Source organism: Oncorhynchus mykiss, chromosome 4 (genome assembly GCF_057628025.1).
Source record: "Oncorhynchus mykiss isolate SJ-2025 chromosome 4, ASM5762802v1, whole genome shotgun sequence".
Classification (NCBI taxonomy): domain Eukaryota; kingdom Metazoa; phylum Chordata; class Actinopteri; order Salmoniformes; family Salmonidae; genus Oncorhynchus; species Oncorhynchus mykiss.
In genome coordinates, this window is record NC_143025.1 from 39,691,310 (window position 1) to 39,715,594 (window position 24,285).

The 24,285-nt window shown below is 42.9% G+C and overlaps 1 protein-coding gene and 2 long non-coding RNA genes across 6 annotated transcripts in view; 2 read left to right on the forward strand and 1 right to left on the reverse strand.

Moving 5' to 3' along the window:
- The window catches only part of LOC110521793 (3',5'-cyclic-AMP phosphodiesterase 4B), a 304,641-nt gene that overhangs the window by 143,254 nt on the left and 137,102 nt on the right, over positions 1-24,285 (reverse strand). The gene's annotated exons all lie outside the window — the stretch shown is intronic.
- On the forward strand, positions 856-6,632 carry LOC149984007 (uncharacterized). 4 transcript variants are annotated; one of them, XR_016495253.1, is made up of 5 exons: positions 856-1,539; positions 1,908-1,969; positions 4,946-5,022; positions 5,338-5,381; positions 5,578-6,632. It is a non-coding gene; the product is annotated as an uncharacterized LOC149984007 (long non-coding RNA). The 4 variants fall into 4 exon arrangements; XR_016495252.1 differs by lacking the exon at positions 5,338-5,381 and having other exon boundaries at positions 5,578-5,636; positions 5,956-6,632; XR_016495254.1 differs by lacking the exon at positions 5,338-5,381 and having other exon boundaries at positions 5,578-5,636; positions 6,589-6,632.
- LOC149984008 (uncharacterized) lies at positions 12,439-16,474 on the forward strand. Its single transcript, XR_016495257.1, has 3 exons — positions 12,439-13,268; positions 13,722-14,134; positions 14,252-16,474. It is a non-coding gene; the product is annotated as an uncharacterized LOC149984008 (long non-coding RNA).

Here is a 24,285-nt window from a genome sequence, read left to right on the forward strand (position 1 = left end):
TCCTCTCCCTCCAGATGAAATGTTGCATCTCCCACTCATCCCATCTCCTCCTCCATCTCATTACATCATCTAAAGATACTGTTATTGTCATGTTGTCATTATCTGCTAACAAGGTTTGCTTGCCGTATCATACTCGGAATATAATATGTGAGATACACAGATTAACTAAAAACCACTAGCACTGCAAACACTCAGAACGAAGGGAGCAGCAGTGCCTGGACGTTGCAGTCTCCCTCTTCAAGTCCCTCTTCTGAGACTGACTGCCTGTTGAGAACAAGTAACAGGCAGAACCTCCCAACCACACAGTACACACCTCTTTATTCCACACACCTTAATAAAGTATTTCAGTCTGATTGCCATGTGAGTGTTCAAAAAATTATATGTGAACATAAATTAATGACACAACTGTACCAAAAAACAATCAAAGTTTATGTATTTAAATCTTAAATATTGCCAGGTTGGTTTCACAGCTGTTTCACAAGGTGTTCATTATTGTAAGTTGTATGGTTTCCTTTGATGGTATTTGTTTTGTTCCACATTATTCATTGTTGTATCCTAGGACCTACAATAGATACATATATATTCAACCACAAGGTTTATACTAATGAGCTATGCCAGACAGAAAAAAATGATCATAATAGAGGACGACTGAAATTATATTTTTTCAGTGTAGATAATGGAAGGACAGGTTCAAATTAAAACATGACAGCCAGACAAGCCAGAGTATGAATCAAACAGATTTGCATATGAGTGGGGCGGAAATTAGCTGACTTCCTGATCTGTAAGGTAAGTACCTTTAACCTCTTAGAGCTCTAGGGGCGCTATTTCATTTTTGGATAAAAAACGTTCCCGTTTTAAGCGCGATATTTTGTCACGAAAAGATGCTTGACTATGCATATTCTTGACAGTTTTGGAAAGAAAACACTCTGAAGTTTCAGAATCTGCAAAGATTTTGTCTGTAAGTGCCCCAGAACTCATTCTACAGGCGAAACCAAGATGATGCATCACCCAGGAATTAGCAGAATTTCTGAAGCTCTGTTTTCCATTCTCTCCTTATATGGCTGTGATTGCGCAACGAATGAGCCTACACTTTCTGTCGTTCGCCCAAGGTCTTAGCAGCATTGTGACGTATTTGTAGGCATATCATTGGAAGATTGACCATAAGAGACTACATTTCCCAAGTGTCCGCCTGGTGTCCTGCGTCGAATTCGGTGCGCAATTGCCAGCTGCTTCCACTTTACCATTTGATTCAGGGGAGAAAGCATGTGTCCAAGAACGATGTATCAATGAAGAGATATGTGAAAAACACCTTGATGATTGATTCTAAACAACGTTTGCCATGTTTTCAGTCGATATTATGGAGTTAATTTGGAAAAAAGTTTGCGTTTTGAGGACTGAATTTATGGATTTTTTTTGGTGGCCAAATGTGATGTATAAAACAGAGCTATTTCTAATACACAAGGAATCTTTTTGGAAAAACTGAGCATCTGCTATCTAACTGAGAGTATCCTCATTGAAAACATCAGAAGTTCTTCAAAGGTAAATGATTTTATTTGAAGGCTTTTATGTTTTTGTTAATGTTGCGTGCTGGATGCTAACGCTAATGCTAACGCTAAATGCTAACGCGAAATGCTAACTCTAGCTAGCTACTTTTACACAAATGATTGTTTTCCTATGGTTGAGAAGCATATTTTGAAAATCTGAGATGACAGTGTTGTTTACAAAAGGCTAAGCTTGAGAGATGGCATATTTATTTCATTTCATTTGCGATTTTCATAAATAGTTAACGTTGTGTTATGCTAATGAGCTTGCTGATAGATTTACACAATCCTGGATACAGGGTTTTTTTCATAGCTAAACGTGACGCAGAAAACGGAGCGATTTGTCCTAAACAAATAATCTTTCAGGAAAAACTGAACATTTGCTATCTGAGAGTCTCCTCATTGAAAACATCTGAAGTTCTTCAAAGGTAAATTATTTTTTTGAATGCTTTTCTGTTTTTTTGTGTAAATGTTGCCAGCTGAATGTTAATGCTAAATGCTACGTTAGCCATCAATACTGTTACACAAATGCTTGTTTTGCAATGGTTGAGAAGCATATTTTGAAAATCTGAGATGACAGTGTTGTTAACAAAAGGCTAAGCTTGAGAGCTAGCATATTTATTTCATTTCATTTGCGATTTTCATGAATAGTTAACGTTGCGTTATGGTAATGAGCTTGAGTCTGTATTCACGAACCCGGATCCGGGATGGGGAGATCAGAAAGGTTAATGTGTCAAGCAGATTACACATTTTCTTTGCCATTTCCGCAACGTAGCAACGTTTAACACATGGATTTCATGTAATGTTGATAAGGTACCAAAAAGTAGTTAGAATTAATGTTTCCATTTTATTAGCTAAACAAAACTTGTTTAAACAGCGAAATTGTCGTGGAAATCAGCCTTGTTTGCAAAGCGATGATGAAAAAAACGTAATTTAGACTGTAATGATCTCCAACACTCTAATCATTAGGTCATCACACCGTTGATATCGCAACGGACGCTAATAGTTTATCGAATCCCATTGTAACACCGTTGATATAGCAATGGACGCTAATAGTTTATCGAATCCCATTGTGACGTAAAGGGGGACACTATTTGTCCGGGGGACAATATTTGGCATGACAGGCCCCCCAGCCGGTAATTTGACCATGATAACAAGTTTAGATAGCTGGCCGCTAAAAAAATTTAGCAATCTGAAAAAGTTTAGCTGACATGAGCTAATTGACTGACATAACAAGAGGAAAACTGCTGATGCACAACATTTTCGAATTTGCGCCTTGTGTATTCTACTATATTAACTTGCAACACTAAGTTGAGTACCGGACTGAGTTCCTAAAAAATGACTAATATATTTTATCTTTTATTAATTTGTGGAAATTGATCTGAGGGCCTTCGTGGTGCTTGTCTAGGCTCTCCAGCACCATGAGTCTGACTGATTGTGAGTGACAGGAAATCTTGAATAACAACAGGAAGTGGAGGCTGAGTGATTGACAACCTGTTACCACGGCACTCTGACCGCTTGCCCCTTTCTGTGCTGGACCGAGCAGTTGCCATGGTGACCAGGCATGAGAGACACACCTTCGTGGACGGAATAAATGAGTGTCCCCCCAATCCCCTCCATCTCATCAATCCTAACCACACACACACACACAGGTCTGTGATTAGTCATTGAGGAGCATGACAAGAGCCAGTCACAGAGGGCAATCAATCACTCCCCCCCCCCCCTTGTCGGCCCCTCTCCAGCACCTTGGCACAGATGAGTCAAATTACAGCCCTCGACATGTCATTCAAACACAGAGAGAGGGAGGGAGAGAGAGAGAGAGAGAGAGGGAGCAGAAAAAGGAAGGTTGGTCAGTTTTATGTACTTTATGTACTAGAAACAGGGTTGTATCCCCTGAAGACCTTCCAGACCTTCCAGACCTTCCAAGAAAAGCATACCTGTAACCTGATTACAGCATGAGGGCATGAGGGCTGTTAATCCACTATTTGAAAAATTGTGCAGTCTTGGCTACTGGCTGGTTTCTCACACACTGGGTGACAGGGAGGGACACAGCGTAGCCTGTGTTAGTGTTGCAGTCTGAGTCTGGCTAGGGTTCTATGTCTATGTCTACAGGAAACACACACACACACACACACACACACACACACACACACACACACACACACACACACACACACACACACACACACACACACACACACATACAGATATTCTATTAGACCCTAACAGGATGGAGTGAGATTGCGTGACACTGAGCTCAAACTAACAGGACACTCTGAATTGCATCACTTTAGGATGTGACTGGAGTCGTAAATCACATTGGCAAGAGTCTGCACTGTCACACACATGCTGCACTTATGTACCAACACATACAAACAATAATACACACACACCAGGGTTTCCGTTAGCCGGTAATAGCCAGCTTTGGTCAATAAAAAAAGATAAATAAAATTGGCGCTGGCAAATTTTTCGGGAGAAGAAGAAAAAATTCCATTACGACATAATGCTTTTTAGCCTATTCATTGATGGAAATATCAGTCGATGTAAATACAGTTGAATGGTCATACTTATCGCTCTATAGGTCAATTTGCATAATTTAGTGGAAGTAAATTGGCATGTGGGTACAGTGCGCTGTATTCCTTATGTAGGCTATTATATTTATCACATGCTTACAGCAGATACAGAGAGTTTTGAGCTGACAAGCGCGAGAGCTGCTGCTACTTCATCTGAAACAGCGAATGCAACAGAAGGAAGGCTTCGTCATTATGGAACGGACATTCACGCGTAGCCTACTGCCCAATGTAAAGAAATAATAGTTGATCAACATTTTAAGGCTAAAAGTTTTGATCTGTCGCATCAGACTCATTGCTTTTTTAATGTTTTTTTTTAGCCTAGGCCTACTGGTTGTATGAATTTGGGATCTATCGTCCCACAACTGTCCCAGAGTCTGTTTGGAATAGGCTATTTCTTTCTCGACAAGTTGACCAATAGAATAGGTCAACTTTTCTCCTATGGGGAATAGCAGAAACCCCAAACAGCATAGGCTAGTGATTTTGCTATTCGTTACTCGTCTTGTTGGCTGAGGAAAAGTACATGTGGACAGTTATTCTGACATCTTCAAAGTGCACATCAAAGTGACAATTAGGGTAAGAAGGAAAACACATCGTCGCATCCTGACTTACATGTTCTGTTAATATAAATTACCATAATCTAAATGTGATTTCTGTCATTCTGAGCACCGTGCGTGGACGCCCTAATCAGGTTACGCACCCAATGCATTATGGTCCGGTAAATTTCTGAAATGTCCGGAGGCGCCACAGAAACCCTGACACACATATAAAACATATAAATGCATGATGCCGCCAGAATGATTGTGTGTGATTAATGATCTGGACCCTGAGCAGACAGTGTGAAGCCATCAGCCACCTCGGTACCATGGCGACAGACCCACCCGACGCCTCAACAACGCAATGGCCGACAGGTGGGTTTAGTGTTTCTACCACTGCACCACACAGGGATATAGAGCAGGGCAGGAAATGGATCCCTCACAGTCATTTAGCAGACACTCTTATCCAGAGTGATTTACATGAGCAATTAGGGAAAAGTGCCTTGCTCATGGGCACATAAATATATTTGTCATCTAGTCGGCTCAGGGATTCAAACCATTGGTTGATATATCAACCAATGAGTCTAAACCAGTCAGATTGCGAGGTAGGAACTACCCCTTGTATAATCTTCCATAACTACATTAATATTCTTACTCATTGTAACGCTCTTGTTTTATGGCAATTCTAAGAAGACAGCAAGGAGGGAGAGGACCACCACAGAGCATTACCATGGGTAAGAATATTAATGTAGTTATGGAAGGATATACAAGGGGTAGTTCCTACCTCGCAATCTGATTGGTTTAGAGTCACTGGTTGATATATCATGATATACCATACCCTCTTTATGGTAACAAAGAGTTATTACAGTGTGTTAGCGTTTTAATTGAATTCCCATTCAATTGTTCGGAAATGTATGTTACTCTCAACAGAACTGCAAAAAATCTTGAAAAGGGATGGGAGAACTGTGGATGGGGCATCGTCATTAAAGGTAAGCATCGTCAAAGGAGAACTACACAACCCGCCAGAGACAGAGAGAGGGGAAATCAGAGTGGGATATTGTAATCTCTAACTAGAGGAATGTTGGATGGTGGGGGTTGGAGGGGGACGATGAACTCGGCAGATGCTGAAAACATCTTACTCTATGATCTGTGGAATGACATGTTGATGACGACACTGATTACGATAATGATTACGATAATAATGGTTATAATGACAAAGGGGACGAGGCTTGAGGACGAGGCCTGAGTCCATTAGCAATTCTCAATAACATGGATGTAAATTTGTGCACAACATTTGGGATGATACAGAGAGTTAGAGCTGACAAGCGGGAGAGCTGCTGCTACTTCATCTGAAACAGCGAATGCAACAGAAGGAAGGCTTCGTCATTATGGAACGGACATTCACGCGTAGCCTACTGCCCAATGTAAAGAAATAATAGTTGATCAACATTTTAAGGCTAAAAGTTTTGATCTGTCGCATCAGACTCATTGCTTTTTAAATGTTTTTTTTAAGCCTAGGTCTACTGGTTGTATGAATTTGGGATCTATCGTCCCACAACTGTCCCAGAATTTGTTTGGAATAGGCTATTTCTTTCTCGACAAGTTGACCAATAGAATAGGTCCATTTTTATCCTATGGGGAATAGCAGAAACCCCAAACTGTCACGTTCTGACCTCTATTTCCTTTGTTTTTGTATTTATTTAGTATGGTCAGGGCGTGAGTTGGGTGGGCAGTCTATGTTTGTTTTTCTATGTTTTGGTCTAGTTCTATGTTCGGCCTGATATGGTTCTCAATCAGAGGCAGGTGTTCGTCATTGTCTCTGATTGGGAACCATATTTAGGTAGCCTGGGTTTCACTGTGTGTTTGTGGGTGATTGTTCCTGTCTTTGTGTTTACACCAGATTGGGCTGTTTTGAGTTCTCACGTTTCTTGTTTTCGTTAGTTTGTTCATGTATAGTGTCTTCATTAAACGACAATGAACAACCACCACGCTGCGTTTTGAACCATATCAGGCCGAACATAGAACTAGACCAAAACATAGAAAAACAAACATAGACTGCCCACCCAACTCACGCCCTGACCAGGGGCCGCCAGTGCCGCCAGTCAGCCAGGGGCCGCCAGTGCCGCCAGTCAACCAGGGGCCGCCAGTGCCGCCAGTCAGCCAGGGGCCGCCAGTCAGCCAGGTGCCGCCAGTCAGCCAGGGGCCGCCAGTGCCGCCAGTCAGCCAGGGGCCGCCAGTCAGCCAGGGGCCGCCAGTGCCGCCAGTCAGCCAGGGGCCGCTAGAGCCCCTCCGCCCGGAGCAGCTGTCCCTCCGCCCCGAGCAGCTGTCCCTCTGTCCCGAGCAGCTGTCCCTCTGTCCCGAGCAGCTGTCCCTCTGTCCCGAGCAGCTGTCCCTCTGTCCCGAGCAGCTGTCCCTCTGTCCCGAGCAGCTGTCCCTCTGTCCCGAGCAGCTGTCCCTCTGTCCCGAGAAGCTGCCCCTCTGTCCCAAGCAGCCCCTCTGTCCAGTGGGGTCATTGAGAGGGGTGGGCATGGTGAGTAAGCCACGGAGGCGGACAATAAGGCGGACTGAGACAATGGCGAAGTGGGGTCCGCGTCCCGCGCCAGAGCCGCCACCGCGGACAGACGCCCACCCAGACCCTCCCCTATAGGTCAAGGTTTTGCGGCCGGAGTCCGCACCTTTGGGGGGGGGTACTGTCACGTTCTGACCTCTATTTCCTTTGTTTTTGTATTTATTTAGTATGGTCAGGGCGTGAGTTGGGTGGGCAGTCTATGTTTGTTTTTCTATGTTTTGGTCTAGTTCTATGTTCGGCCTGATATGGTTCTCAATCAGAGGCAGGTGTTCGTCATTGTCTCTGATTGGGAACCATATTTAGGTAGCCTGGGTTTCACTGTGTGTTTGTGGGTGATTGTTCCTGTCTTTGTGTTTACACCAGATTGGGCTGTTTTGAGTTCTCACGTTTCTTGTTTTCGTTAGTTTGTTCATGTATAGTGTCTTCATTAAACGACAATGAACAACCACCACGCTGCGTTTTGGTCCGCCTCTACTCCACAACAAGAGAACCGTTACACAAACAGCATAGGCTAGTGATTTTGCTATTCGTTACTCGTCTTGTTGGCTGAGGAAAAGTACATGTGGACAGTTATTCTGACATCTTCAAAGTGCACATCAAAGTGACAAATAGGGTAAGAAGGAAAACACATCGTCGCATCCTGACTTACATGTTCTGTTAATATAAATTACCATCATCTAAATGTGATTTCTGTCATTCTGAGCACCGTGGGTGGACGCCCTAATCAATGGAACATTTATTGGATCTTTTAATGAAACATGGGACCAACACTTTACATGTTGCGTTTACATTTCTGTTCGGTACAGAAGAATGGTCCACTAGAGCCGGCACTGAAGTAATATCTACCATGACCCTTTACAGACATAGAACGCAGCTACAGTAAAATGACAATACTGACAATTGATAACTTTACAGACAATTTAAAAAAGTGCTGCATCAGAAGAGTCTGTGCCGTTTGACAGTCAAATTCTGCTCTTGTATATACTGTTCTATTGTTTCCCTGACAACAATAAACGCTGTTGCTTGATGTGCTGATGTGTTGTTTTTTATGCTGTTTTTAATGATATGGTAGCCAGATGTGCTTTCTCTCTACTAAGTTTCTTGGTAAATCATGGTATTTAAAGAACTTTAAAGTACTTTCTTAGGGGAGAGTACTTTAGTGGGCTGAGCGCAGGCAGCTGGCAGGCAGGCTGCGCACAGCAGCTCGAGATTATTTGATTGACAGTTCTGGTCGCCTAGGGATGGAAATTAGTCCGGTTTCAGAAGCAGCATGACTTACTTTATAGGCAAGTAAAATGTGGTTCACATCTCCAGATAAGGTTTCATGTCAGTATTTAAAAAGCTGTAGTGTGGCCAACCTTAACAAACAAAAAAACATGCTGTAGCCGAGGCGCTTTCAAGGGCCCACATTCCATTATATCTGAAAAGGGCAGCCTAACCGATACAGTCTATAGGTAGCCTACTGTAATTTCATATTATGAGACAAAAACACCCCCACCCACTCGGGAAACGAAGAGTACCCCGTGCTCGCATGACTGGCCATCTGTAGCCTGGCGACATCAGTCTCATGAATAAACCAGGACATTCTACAGGCAACAGACTGAAGATTGAACACACACTGGCATCATTAGTGAAGATAAAGAGCAGACAGGACAATACAAGTGAGAGTGAAGAGGGGCAGGCAGAACCTTGCACATAAACTCAGCAAAAAAAGAAACATCTCTTTTTCAGGACCCTGTCTTCCAAAGATAATTTGTAAAAAATACAAATATCTTCACAGATTGTAAAGGGTTTAAACACTGTTTACAATGCTTGTTCAAAGAACCATAAACAATTAATGACATGCACCTGTGGAACGGTCGTAAAGACACTAACAGCTTACAGATGGTAGGCATTTAAAGTCACAGTTATGAAAACTTAGGACACTAAAGAGGCCTTTCTACTGAACCTGAAAAACACCAAAAGAAAGATGCCCAGGGTCCCTGCTCATCTGCGTGAACGTGCCTTAGGCATGCTGCAAGGAGGCATCAGGACCGCAGATGTGGCCAGGGCAATACATTTCAATGTCTGTACTGTAAGACGGCTAAGACGGCCATACAGGGAGACAGGACGGACAGCTGATCGTCGTCGCAGTGACAGACCACGTGTAACAGCACCTGCACAGGATCAGTACATCTGAACATCACACCTGCGGGACAGACACAGGATGGTAGCAACTACTGCCCGAGTTACACCAGGAACGCACAATCCCTCCATCAGTGCTCAGACTGTCCGCAATAGGCTGAGAGAGGCTGGATTGAGGGCTTGTAGGCCTGTTGTAAGGCAGGTCCTCTCCAGAAATCACCGGCAACAACGTCGCCTATGGGCACAAACCCACTGTCGCTGGACCAGACAGGACTGGCAAAAAGTGCTCTTCACTGACGAGTTGCAGTTTTGTCTCATCAGGGGTGAGGGTCGGATTCGTGTTTATCGTTGAAGGAATGAGTGTTACACCGAGGCCTGTACTCTGGAGCGGGATTGATTTGGAAGTGGAGGGTCCGTCTTGGTCTGGGGCAGTGTGTCACAGCATCATCGGACTGAGCTTGTTGTCATTGCAGGCAATCTCAACGCTGTGTGTTACAGGGAAGACATCATCCTCCCTCATGGGGTACCCTTCCTGCAGGCTCATCCTGACATGACCCTCCAGCATGACAATGCCACCAGCCATACTGCTCATTCTGTGCGTGATTTCCTGCAAGACAGGAATGTCAGTGTTCTGCCATGGCCAGCGAAGAGCCCTGATCTCAATCCCATTGAGTACATATGAAACCTGTTGGATCAGAGGGTGAGGGCTAGGGCCATTCCCCCCAGAAATGTCCAGGAACTTGCAGGTGCCTTGGTGGAAGAGTTGGGTAATATCTCACAGCAAGAACTGGCAAATCTGGTGCAGTCCATGAGGAGGAGAAGCACTGCAGTACTTAATGCAGCTGGTGTCCACACCAGATACTGACTGTTACTTTTGATTTTGACCCCCCATTTGTTCAGGGACACATGATTCCTTTTCTGTTAGTCACATGTCTGTGGAACTTGTTCAGTTTATGTCTCAGTTGTTGAATCGTGTTATGTTCATACAAATATTTACACATGTTAAGTTTGCTGAAAATAAACACAGTTAGAGGGCATTTCTTTTTTTGCTGAGTTTATGTCTTGGTAATCTGCATATCGCAATATCTTGTCTTGCATGCCTTGCAAATTCACCAAAGTAGCTTAAAATGTGCCCCTTCCTCTCTGGTTATATTTAAATTACAGGCCTTCATAGCCATATAGTCTAGTAGGCTATAACACAGAAAATATACTAATATAGTTTGTGAAAATTGCAATGTGATTTTCATTATTTGGCGAAAACATCGTTTTCTGTTAGGGATTATTCTTAAAGTTAAGAATTCCACCTTCGTTTAAAAGTTCACACCCCTAAACCACATCATTTAAAAATATTTTATTTTATTTTATCAGGCAAGTTAGTTAAGAATAAATTCTTATTTACAATGACGGCCTACACCAGCCAAACCCGGGTCGACACTGGGCCAATTGTGCACCGCCCTAAGTGACACCCAATCATGGTCGGTTGTGATACAGCCTGGAATCGATCCAGGGTGTCTGTAGTGACGCCTCAAGCACTAAGATGCAGTGCCTTAGACCGCTGCGCCACTCAGAGGCCCAGTTTAATACAGTCCAGTCCAGACTCCAGCAGTAGTTATTGGGATGAATGTTAAAGTCAGGCTAAGTTATAGTACAAGATACCCCCCTCCTAAAGAAAACAGTTACACTACATGACTCACACTGAGTGTGGAACTGATATTTTGTATTTTGAAATTGAGCTCACCTCTTCAATTTTGAGAGTTATTTGGCAAAGGTATGTGTTTTAGAAATGTCTGAATCTGCTCTTTCTGATACTACATAGAGATCTAAATATCTTTCCTGCATGTGAATCTGTAGGAGGATTTGAAAAAGTGACTTTTTGATGCTCTGTTTCCCTGTCTGTGTCAATTACAAGCTACGCCTATCCCTTGTTGTAATAATCCCACTGGGCACAGAAGTTAATTCAACATCTAGATTTGATTTACAATTGGTTGAGTTGTCAACTAATGTGAATTCAACATGAAATCGGTAAAAACAATACCATGTCATAGGATTTAAGTTCAAAGTTGGGTGAAAAGAAATATGAGATTCCCATTGATTACTTTTCTCAAATTCAATCCATTTTCCACGATTATTCATCAACTTCATCACCATTTTTTGGGGGGGAAATTGTTCATGAGTCTGTGACCACGGTTGCGGGATGACATTCTTTGGGGGTGCACATGTAAGTCAGAATATATTTAAGGATAAGAAGTGATTAGTCAACTCTGGAAAGTCGTGGATTTTTACACATGCTAATAGCCCCTAACTGTCACACCCTGATCTGTTTCACCTGTCTTTGTGATTGGCTACAGTTTTGTTCATCAAACCTACCAGCGTTTCCCCCCTTGCTCCTGGATTGTCTATAGTTCCTGTTTTTCTAGTTTTCCTGGTTTTGACCTTTCTGCATGCCCTGACCCTGCCCGCCGTCCTCTACCTTTGCCCCACTACTCTGGATTACCGACCTCTGCCTGACCGACCTGAAGATCCAATATGAAATCAAACTTAAATTGAAATGTAACTTGATGTGCATTTAAAATAGCAACACACTTCAAACAATAAACTGAAAAAACAAGCATGGCAATAAAATAGAAGTTATCAAAGAACATAAAACACAAAGGCATCATTTATTAAAGGCCAAACTAAAAAGGCTGGTTTATAAATGGGATTTTAACACCTCACGCAGTTTCACAGTACATTGCAAAGTTCCATATAAAAAATGAATAATAAAACGTATGAAAGTGTTACACACTTTATAAAATAAACACAAACAATGATGAAACCATTAAACGTTTATTACCGCTACAATTTAAGAAATGAACAGTAGCTTTTCTCATAGTTTCAACTGCAGTTAGCCTAATACCTAAATAAACAGCCCTGCTTGAAACTGGTACATCAGCAAATACTGTCTCTGTAGTCCTGGCAAACTGCACAATATACTGGCAACATGCAGAGTGCTTCATAATTCTCTGAACTGGAGTAAACTGTGCCTCTGATACAGATTTAAATGCCTTGCCCCAAACCTCAACAGGGGACTTAACCTTTTACTGTTTTGGATGTTTCAGGAAACAATTCGTGACTTGTTTCAGGAAACTAAGCGTATGTTGCATGCCAGTACTTTACAGGAGAGGCATTTGAGTATTATTATTACTATGTGCTTTTTGGCAGAAATGCCTTCTGGAACACGTGAACTTTCATGTGCCTTAATAACAAACTTGTATGCCATCTGAAAATATGAATACAATTGTTAAATTAAGAGCATAGTTCGTTTAGCCACGGAAAAAGTCAGGAACCTTCCCGCTAGGCATGATTGGCTGAGATAATGAATGGGCTGGACATGCCGAGAGACGAATTTGGATTGGTCTGCCATGTAGCACCTTCTGTCTATAACCTGAGCCGCTTGGTATGTGTAGATAATCCTTTCAACTGCATGTTTTGAAAGATATCATGGGAGAACTGCAAAAGTGTTGCTATTGTTCTCAATAACATGCATGCCCTGAATTTATCTGATGACAGTGATGGGGAAGAAACAGCAATCAACAGTGTTGTTGTCACAGAATAAGTTGACCAAGTTTTAAAATCAGTGGAATGCCCTGTGGAAGCCGAGTATGATAAGGAGAAAAATACAATTCTGACATTTGATTGCAAATGCGGATGGAGTCAAAAACACAGAAGGCTGTTTTATAAAACACCTGTCTACGAGCAACCATGGGATCCATGACAGAGAGGGAGAAAAATCTGATGATTCGTATGGCATTGCACATGGTCAGTGTGAACCAGAGTGACGTGACACAATGGGCCAAGCAAGCTGTACAAATTAAACGGAAACCACACAGGACATCTTATTTAATGAAAGGTGTTGCAGTCTGCAGTGAAGCATTCATCCACGTATACGGTCAAGAGTCTAGCTACATTTTCAGATATTATACTTTTCTAATTTAGTCAGAGAGTTGTTTTCATTGCAAGTTAAAGCGTACTGTTAGCTAGCTAGCTAATGTTAGTTGGCTGTCTCGCTAGCTAACATCACATGTATGATCTGTGTAGTAATATTATCTCAGAAAGCTATTTGCATTGATAATAATAGCCTAATGTCAGCTGGCTAAATATCATTGAACATAGTTAGTTAGCTTTAGCTAACTATGACAATCGGTTTGTATTGCTAGTACTCTATGGATTGGGATTATGGTTCATTTTTTAGCTAGCTAGATAGCTACATGTCTAAACAAAAGACTCCACTTCGCCAGATGATTACGTGACCTATCAAGTTAACCAGGTGTGTCTGGCGGTGATTACGGCCATATATTGTATAATAATGAAAAAATATTTGTATCTGTAATTTGTCTTTCAGCATCACTAGAACACGCCTGACTCTCCTCCACCAGTCATACAAGGAGAATGGTCTACTGCCTCCCATCAAAAAGAGAGCCGGCCCAAGCAAGCACAGGTTACACTTGAAGCATTAGGACTTGCAGCGAGTTGTGAACTTCATCAACAATGCAGAGGATAATGCAATATTATTACCAGGATACCACCCAGGACACAAACACTTGAGTGGAAAACTGCTGCCATCTCATGTGACAAAGGCAGCAGTGTGGCGTCTCTACAAGGAATCGATGACAACACTTTTGATTATTTCATTTACCTCCAACATGATTGACACTACTTTTATTGTATTTTTTTCTTTCTTTTTCAGGTCCGTGTTGTCTTCCTTCAGGAATCTGTGGACTACCTGACACAGATCAAGCAGTACCAGCACTTCAGGTGAATATCATTTTCATTGTATTGTGTGAGGTTATTATCTAAACTTGGGAGGTCAATGGATGTTACGCAAGGTTGTAATGTCTTCTCTATTTTTTTGTCTATTTTCCTGTTTTACAGCTTCGATGTTCTGGAGCCTGGTATCGTTGTCTCCAAGGAGCATTCGGACTCAGTCGGAACCAGGTTTCAACTGCTGCACAACGCTGACGTCCTTCCTCCCATAGATAATCTGCCTGTACAAGCACCACCTGGACTGGACACAACTAGACAAGCGTATCTTTATGACAAGATCAGGGAGTTTTGCGACAAAGAGGCCATGGACATCACATGCCCTGCACTAAAGTTAAGGGCAGGACAGAAACAGGCTCTCTGAACATACAATACATTTGGGAACTATTCAGACCTCTTGACTTTTCCAACATTTTGTTATGTTACAGCCTTATTATAAAATGGATTAAATACATTTTCTCCTCATCAACCTACACACAATACCCCATAATGACAAAGCAAAAACAGGTTCTTAGAAATATTTGCAAATGTATTAAAAATAAAAAACAGAAACACATTATTTACATTCAGACCCTCATCCTTGAGATGTTTCTGCAACTTGATTGGAGTCCACCTGTGGTAAATTAAATTGATTGGGCATGAGTTGGAAAGGCACACACCTGTCTATATAAGGTCCCACAGTTGACAGTGCATGTCAGAGCGAAAACCAAGCCATGAGGTGAAAGGAATTGTCCGTAGAGCTCCGAGACAGGATTGTGTCGAGGCACCAAAACATTTCTGCAGCATTGAAGGTCCCCAAAAACACAGTGGCCGCCATAATTCTTAAATGGAAGAAGTTTGGAACCACCAACACTCTTCCTAGAGCTGTTCGCCCGGCCAAACCCAAGCAATCGGGAGAGAAGGGCCTTGGTCAGAGAGGTGAACAAGAACCCGATGGTCACTCTGGCAGAGCTCCAGAGTTCCTCTGTGGAGATGGGAGAAACTTCCAGAAGGACAACCATCTCTGCATTATTCCACCAATCAGGCTTTTATGGTAGAGTGGCCAGATGGAAGCCACTCCTCAGGAAAAGGCTCATGGCAGCCCACTTGGAGTTTGCCAAAAGGCACCTAAAGACTCAAGATTCTCTGTCCTGACGAAATTAAGATTGAACTCTTTGGACTGAATGCCAAGCATCACATCTGGAGGAAACCTGGGACCATCCCTACAGTGAAGCATGGTGGTGACAGTATCATGCTGTGGGAATGTTTTTTAGCAGCAGGGACTGGGAGACAAGTCAGGATCTAGAGAAAGATGAACACAACTAAGTACAGAGAGATCCTTTATGAAAACCTGCTCCAGAACACTCAGGACCTCATACCGGGGGCAAAGGTTCACCTTCCAAAAGGACAACAACCTAAAGCACAGAGCCAAGACAACGCAGGCGTGGCTTCAGGACAAGTCTCTGAATGTCCTTGAGTGGCCCAGCCAGAACCCGGACTTGAACCCGATCTAACACCTCTGGAGAGACCTGAAAATAGCTGTGTAGCGACTCTCCCCATCCAACTTGACAGAGCAAGAGAGGATCTGCAGACAAGAATGGAAAAACTCCCCAAATACAGGTGTGCCAAGCTTAGCGTCATACCCAAGAAGACTTGAGGCTGTAATCACTGCCAAAGGTGCTTTAAGAAAGTACTTGAAGAGTAAAGGGTCAGAATACTTATGTCAATGTGATATTTCCATTTTGTATTTGTAAAACATTTGCAAAATGTTCTAAAAACCTATTTTTGTCTTGTCATTGTGTGGTATTGTGTATAGATGGATGAGGGGGGGAAAAACGATTTAATCAATTTTAGAATAAGGCTGTAACATAACAAAATGTGGAAAAAGTCAAGGGTTCTAAATACTTTCTGAATGCAGTGTAGATTCCATGGTTCATGGGTGGTGCAGACGGACCAGTTCATCACTGGAGGCGAGTTCCCAGTCATCCGGACTATCTACAGTGCCTCTATGCACATTCATATGACTCATTCCTAACACATACACGCCATATGTTGCTGCTTCTATTTTTTTTTATCCTGCTGCTCAGTCACTTCCCCCTTATTGTATGCATATGACTGACTACCTTGTCTATCACCAGTATCACTGATATCATCATTGATATTGTTCTTTTCCATAATGTATATTATTTTGTTCTTTCTCTACTGGCATTGACACTTTTTGTTCATATTTTTTTTATATTGACACTTTAAATTGTTGATATTGCTACTATGCAAATATGCAAGTAACCCTTTCACTGTACCATTTACACCTTCTGTATCCTGTGCATGTGACAAATAAACTCAGATTCTATTGGATATAGTGTGCGTTTACCAGAGATGGTAATGTGAAGAACAACCTGACCTGCACCAAAGTCAGATTAGGATATAGTCCAAGGACTAGATAAATTGTATTTTTACCTGGAGTTTTTCCTTATTGTAGGCTACTACTTTTACCACTTTTAGTCTTGACTTGTTTACTACACAACTCACTGTGTTTAGCACATGGCCTCACATGTGAATCATTAAAGAGATTGTGGGGCTAAGGCTTAAGAGGGTGTGAATGATGTTGGATGGGTGTAGACAAAGAAGAGTGCTCCAGTAGGTGTACCAAAACATTCAAGGGCCATTTTCTCAAAAGTGGGCTTACAAGTTTATCAACTTTCAAAGCAGAAATACTTTCCCATTGTTCTTCAACTGCAGTGTATAATATACAATTACCTAGTTCTGTGTTAACAACCCTCCAGGCAAGCTTCAATGCCATACAACTCTCCTTCCGTGGCCTCCAATTGCTCTTAAATACAAGTAAAACTAAATGCATGCTCTTCAACCGATCACTACCTGCACCTACCCGCCTGTCCAACATCACTACTCTGGACGGCTCTGACTTAGAATACGTGGACAACTACAAATACTTAGGTGTCTGGTTAGACTGTAAACTCTCCTTCCAGACCCATATCAAACATCTCCAATCCAAAGTTAAATCTAGAATTGGCTTCCTATTTCGCAACAAAGCATCCTTCACTCATGCTGCCAAACATACCCTTGTAAAACTGACCATCCTACCAATCCTTGACTTTGGCGATGTAATTTACAAAATAGCCTCCAATACCCTACTCAACAAATTGGATGCAGTCTATCACAGTGCAATCCGTTTTGTCACCAAAGCCCCATATACTACCCACCATTGCGACCTGTACGCTCTCGTTGGCTGGCCCTCGCTTCATACTCGTCGCCAAACCCACTGGCTCCATGTCATCTACAAGACCCTGCTAGGTAAAGTCCCCCCTTATCTCAGCTCGCTGGTCACCATAGCATCTCCCACCTGTAGCACACGCTCCAGCAGGTATATCTCTCTAGTCACCCCCAAAACCAATTCTTTCTTTGGCCGCCTCTCTTTCCAGTTCTCTGCTGCCAATGACTGGAACGAACTACAAAAATCTCTGAAACTGGAAACACTTATCTCCCTCACTAGCTTTAAGCACCAACTGTCAGAGCAGCTCACAGATTACTGCACCTGTACATAGCCCACCTATAATTTAGCCCTATCAACTACCTCTTTCCCAACTGTATTTAATTTATTTATTTATTTTGCTCCTTTGCACCCCATTATTTTTATTTCTACTTTGCACATTCTTCCATTGCAAAACTACCATTCCAGTGTTTTACTTGCTATATTGTATTTACCTTGCCACCAAGGCCTTTTTTGCCTTTACCTCATTTGCTCACATTGTATATAGACTTGTTTATACTTTATTATTGACTGTATGTTTGTTTTACTCCATGTGTAACTCTGTGTTGTTGTATCTGTCGAACTGCTTTGCTTTATCTTGGCCAGGTCGCAATTGTAAATGAGAACTTGTTCTCAACTTGCCTACCTGGTTAAATAAAGGTAAAATAAAATAAAATAAATAAATAAAGTTCTGAGTCTCTACTTTTATCCAACGTATAAAAAAAACACAATTTCAAATGTTGCTAGACAAGACCGAATTGAGGCGGTGAGTCACATTTACCCGAGCCAGAAATGTGTGTGTTTTCATGTGCTGGACCAACAAGCACATCGCACTATGCCTGGTATTAGCTCTACATCTGGTTGAATGCGTGGTAGGGTTGTCTGTCTGTCAATGGCGAACCACTTTACAAGTGCACACGATGAGCAAAAACCTTATCATGTTGTTCATATGCAACACTGGTCACAGATCAGTATTCTCACTCTGATCAATGGCATGTCAGTACGTGGTACCAACAGCACCTACATGCATGTCATCTCTCTCATGACAGCCTGCTAACACGTTTCTCATATCATCAAAGGCAGTTGGCCAGACCATGCTCTTAAGTGCTAGCTGTGTAATGTCTAGCCTTCCTTTCTTTCATTCTTTTCTCCCCAACCCTGAAACACTGTCAAAGAGATCTTTCGTTTCTCTTTCCTTTCTTCTCTTCCTTCTCTTAAAATCCTTTAGCCTTTACACGCTGGCGTAGTGTAATTTTGTAGCTTTGTAGTGTAATTAATGCTGTTAGTCATGTGATGGTGGAGGGACCTAATACCTTCAGGGACATTGTGCTGACCAGGATGACCTTCAAATGCCAACCTGTGTCTGGGGCTGGTCTGGACTGGCCACATGTATAAGTGTATGATACCCATTTAAACAATGTTCCGTTTTACCGGTCAGGAAACTTATGGCTTCGTTCCCACAACCAATGTGAAACCAAAAATATACGTTCCTCCAACATGGTGGCGAAGTAATTACAATATAGCAATTAAACACTGGAACGGTAGGATGTGCAGAAGATGAATGTGCAAGTAGAGATACTGGGGTGCAAAGGAGCAAGATAAATAAATAAATACAGTATGGGGATGAGGTAGATTGGATGGGCTATTTACAGAAGAGCTATGTACAGGTGCAGTGATCTGTGAGCTGCTCTGACAGATGGTGCTTAAAGCTAGTGAGGGAGATATGAGTCTCCAGCTTTAGAGATTTTTGCAGTTTGTTCCAGTCATTGGCAGCAGAGAACTGGAAGGAAAGGCGGCCAAAGAAAGAATTGGCTTTGGGGGGTGACCAGTGAGATATACCTACTGGAGCGCGTGCTACGGGTGGTTGCTGCTATGGTGACCTGCTATGGTAAGCTGAGATAAGGCAGGGCTTTACCTAGCAGAGACTTGTAGATAACCTGGAGCCAGTGGGTTTGGTGACAAGTATGAAGCGAGGGCCAGCCAACGGGAGCATACAGTGATGGGTAGCATTTGGTGACAAAACTGTGATATCCTTTTTCTCCCCAATTTCATGGTATCCAATTGTTTTAGTAGCTACTATCTTGCCTCATCGCTACAACTCCTGTACAGGCTCAGGAGAGACGAAGGTTGAAAGTCATGCGTCCTCCGATACACAACCCAACCAAGCCACACTGCTTCTTAACACAGCACGCATCCAACCCGGAAGCCAGCCGCACCAATGTGTCAGAGGAAACACCATGCACCTGGCAACCTTGGTTAGCGTGCACTGCGCCCGGCCCGCCACAGGAGTCACTGGTGCACGATGAGACAAGGATATCCCTACCGGCCAAGCCCTCCCTAACCCGGACGATGCTACTAATTGTGCTTCGTCCCACAGACCTCCCGGTCACGGCCGGTTGCGACAGTGCCTGGGCGCAAACCCAGGGTCTCTGGTGGCACTGCTGGCGCTGCAGTACAGCAACCCTTAACCACTGTGCCACCCGGGAGGCTGGGACTACATCCAATTTGTTGAGTAGAGTGTTGGAGGCTATTTTGTTAATGACATCACCGAAGTCGAGGATCGGTAAGATGGTCAGTTTTACGAGGGTATGTTTGGCAGTATGAGTGAAGGAAGCTTTGTTGTGAAATAGGAAGCCAATTCTAGATTTAACTTTGGATTGGAGATGTTTAATGTGAGTCTGGACGGAGAGTTTACAGTCTAACCAGACATCTAGGTACATGTATGTGTCTGCCGAGACACGCACACGCATGTGCGTGTCTCCCTCCCCTGATGCCCGTCTCTCTGTCTCTGTGTTGTGTGTGTGCCAGGCTGTCTGTGCGAACACAGCTATGGATAAACACCAGCCACTGGGTGCTCTGAAGCCCAGTGCTCTGATCATGTGTAACCAGCTGATCCTAACCAGCTGCCACACTGTGCTCCCTCTACCCTGACGCACCATGCTCATGTGCACACACACACACACGCACACACAGAAACACAGACACACCGACACGTACCATCACTCATTCATATATCTTTATGTACATATTCTTCATCCCTTTACACTTGTGTGTATAAGGTAGCTGTTGTGAAATTGTTAGGTTAGATTACTCGTTGGTTATTACTGCATTGTCGGAACTAGAAGCACAAGCATTTCGCTACACTCGCATTAATATCTGCTAAGCATATGTATGTGACAAATCCGATTTGATTTGACACACACTCACACACAACCACCAGCCAACTGTCCTGCAACAAACCTTTTTGAAAGAACCATGGTATATGCAAACACAATCCTCATCTGACCGCACCCTGCCATGTCATGGCCCTGTTAGGCACACACAGTCACACACACAGACACTCACACACACACACACACACACACACACACACACACACACACACACACACACACACACACACACACACACACACACACACACACACACACACACACACACACACACAGACAGACACACACAAACACACGCATTCACACACAACCAGTGGTGGAAAAAGTACCCAATTTTCATACTTAAAGATATCTTAAAAGAAAATGACTCAAGTAAGAGTGAAAGTCACCCAGTAAAATACTACTTGAGTAAAAGTCTAAATCATTTTTTATTCCTTATATTAAGCAAACCAGACAAACACGATTTTCTTGTTTTTTAAAAAATGTACGGATAGCCAGGGATAGCACAGTTCAACCCTCAGACAGAATTTACAAACAAAGCATTTGTGTTTAGTGAGTCTGCCAGATCAGAAGTAATAGGGATGACCAGGGATGTTCTCTTGATAGGTGCGTGAATTCGACACTTTTCCTGTCCTGCTAAGCATTCAAAATGTAACGAGTACTTTTGGGTGTCAGGGGAAATGTAAGGAGTATAAAGTACATTATTTTGTTTAGGAATGTAGTGGGGTAAAAGTAAAAGTTGTTAAAAATATAAATAGTGAAGTAAAGTACTGATACCCCAAAAAACGACTTAAGTAGCACTTTCAAGTATTTTTACTTAAGTACTTTAGACTACTGCACACAACCACCAACCAGCCGCCCTGTAACAAACCTTTTTGAAAGAACCATGGTATATGCAAATCTGACTCCACCCTGCCATGTCATGGGCCTGTTAGGCACATCATCATCATCAGACTGTGGCCACAGGGCATCCATCTGTCACAGCACGACTCTTCACCATGCTGCTCTGCTACAGTACACAATGATACTCTCTGAGCTCTTTGGCTGTAGTGGGGTGCAGGTGTGTTGGACCAGGGGTTCCCAAACCTTTTGGCCTCGGGTCACCTTTTGTGCTAGAAAATTCATGAGGGACCCCCACATAATATCAGAACATGTTTTCCTACTTCAGAGTGCGGTAAAAATAGCATACAAGCAGTAGCACGGCAACCAAACACACATTGAACCACTCAGGTTACCGCTCTGAAAATGGCTCCTGTTTTATTCATCATCAGAAAGCCAGGAGAGAGGACCCCCTCCACTGACTGCAGAATACAAACACTCTGTCTGCTTCTCAGAATGCATTGTGGGGGTGGGCGTCACCCCATGGGTCTGCTGTCAGGATGTACAGCGTCTTCAGATGAGTCAAACAGACAGGAGAGTGGGTTACATACACACACGCACACACATTTAAACTTGACTAACTGGTGGAATGTGTGTGAGAGTGGCTGATGATGATGATGATGGTGGTGGTGATGAAGAAGGCTGTTAAAATCAAATCAATGTTTATTGGTCACGTACACAGATTTTCAGATGTTACCGCAGGTGCAGCAAATTGCTTATCTACAAAGGACACTGATTCACACTTCCATTGGAGGAATAGCTTCTTGTAAATGTACCAATCCCTCTTTGGAACACCTCTGCAACAGCCAAGGCAGACTTTTCAGATCTTTCATCAAGGGCAGGTAGCCAAAACCCATTTGTATCACTGACAGCCAGCTGTGTGCTTGGGAGCTGGGTTAGTCATCCTGTGACAACAGGTGTGTTTGTTTGCTTACTTCTCCAGGAATAGACTTCTCTTCACTTAGGATGTTTACCAGCGCTGTCTGTATTTTATGTATACCTGGCTGTTATAGCTTGTCACTCAGGTCGTCCAATTCTGGTCGCTCTGAGATCGTTGAATAATGTAATCAACACAACACTTCCGTCTGCAGTGACACTGTGCTCCTAGCCTCAGAGAAAGAGAGGGAGAGGATGTCACAGCAATTCCATTTCAGTCTCTGTCTGCAGACAGACATCTATTAGTTGTACAATTAATGCAGCCTCCCTCTCGCTTCCTCTCTCCCTGTCTCATCGCAGCTACACTCTTATAAAAAAAAGGGTACTGTCTAGAACCTTAAAGGGTGCTTTGGCTGTCCTCATAGTAGAACCCTTTGAAGAACCTCTTTTGGTAGCAGGCAGGACCCCTTTGGTTCCTGGTAGAAGCCTTTTGGGTTCCATGTAGAACCCTTTCTACAGAGGGTTATACATGAAACCCAACCGGGTTCTACCTGGAACCAAGAAGGGTTCTCCTATGGGGACAGATACACCGTGCACACAAGCACAGCCACTCACATGCACACATACACTAACCATCTGTAATACACACACACCTATCTATAATAAGTTAATGACACAATTGCATTTCCTCCATGAAAATGTAATATATATGGCCCCTTGAATCAGATTAAAGCCCACTGTCCCTATATTCCCATTTTGATGACCCCCTCTCCATCTCTCTTTTTCTCTTGTCTTGCTCCCTCTTCCTCCCTCCCTCTCTCTTCCCCTCCATTTCTTGCTCTTATCACCATTTTCTCTCTTGCTACTCCCTGTCTCCATGTCCGCTATGCTAATGTTAAATTTGTAATGCCCATTATAGTGTAGTTACAGTACATATGGCCTTGGCTGCACTAGTCATTAAACATGGTAAAAAATAGCCCAGTGACCTTTATCAGATGCACACACAGACAGACAGACAAGTTTCGCAGTTTTGAATCCAAAATATGTGACCTACGTGATCCGTGTAGATCCAATGAGACAAGTTTGGGAGGGGGCTTTGGATCACTACAGGCTGTAAGCGAACAAGTGATGCGTGTCTGGAGCAATACTGGCTGTATCCAAGGCTCAGCCAATCGTTCACATAACAACAGAATGCAGCACGCGACTGAAGAGAGACGAGACAACCAATTAGCTAGTTACAGCATCAGCGCGTGCTCTGGAAAGACAGTAGAGAGTGGAAAGGCAGTTTGCCAGTTACATCAGCAAGGCCCCTGAACGATAACGAAGAGGTAGGTGAGAAGCCTGACCACGGAGACGGGGGTGAAAAGGTGATGAACCGAACTTCATGAGCTGTAACCGAAAAACAACTGGCATTTGGAAAGTTTAAGGTGAGGGAGAAAGTGTGGTGAAACAAGTATTGTTAGCATTGTTTAGTATCTTGCTAGCTGGATCTAATTCTCCATTAGCTAGCCAGAGAAGTGTTGAGCAACATTAGCCAACTTAACTGATCAGATAATTGAGTTTATGGTGTGAAAATTAGCTGGCTAATAAATTCAGACAGCAAATGTTAGTTAGCTAACGTTACAACATCAGATGAGCTAACATTAGTAACCTAACCAATTCGCTATAGTATTATAGCGATATACGACTCCTTGCCGTTCCACAAGTTATAACGCTTTAGTTGCTTACTGGACCCTGGCAATCTGTGTGAAATGTTAACTAGTTAACTAGCTAATGAACTAACTACTATATGTGAAGAAAAAAAATTCCTCAACAGTATGTGGTTCATTTTCAGAATGAGAGAACCAGGTGAAAATGAGGCGTTGCTTATTAAACAAGTGGATTCAGGGATGAAGTGTAGCTGGAGCTGGGCCTGGCTTAAGCTGGATGCCACTATAGAGGTGAAAGGAACCCCACACACTTTCCCTCTT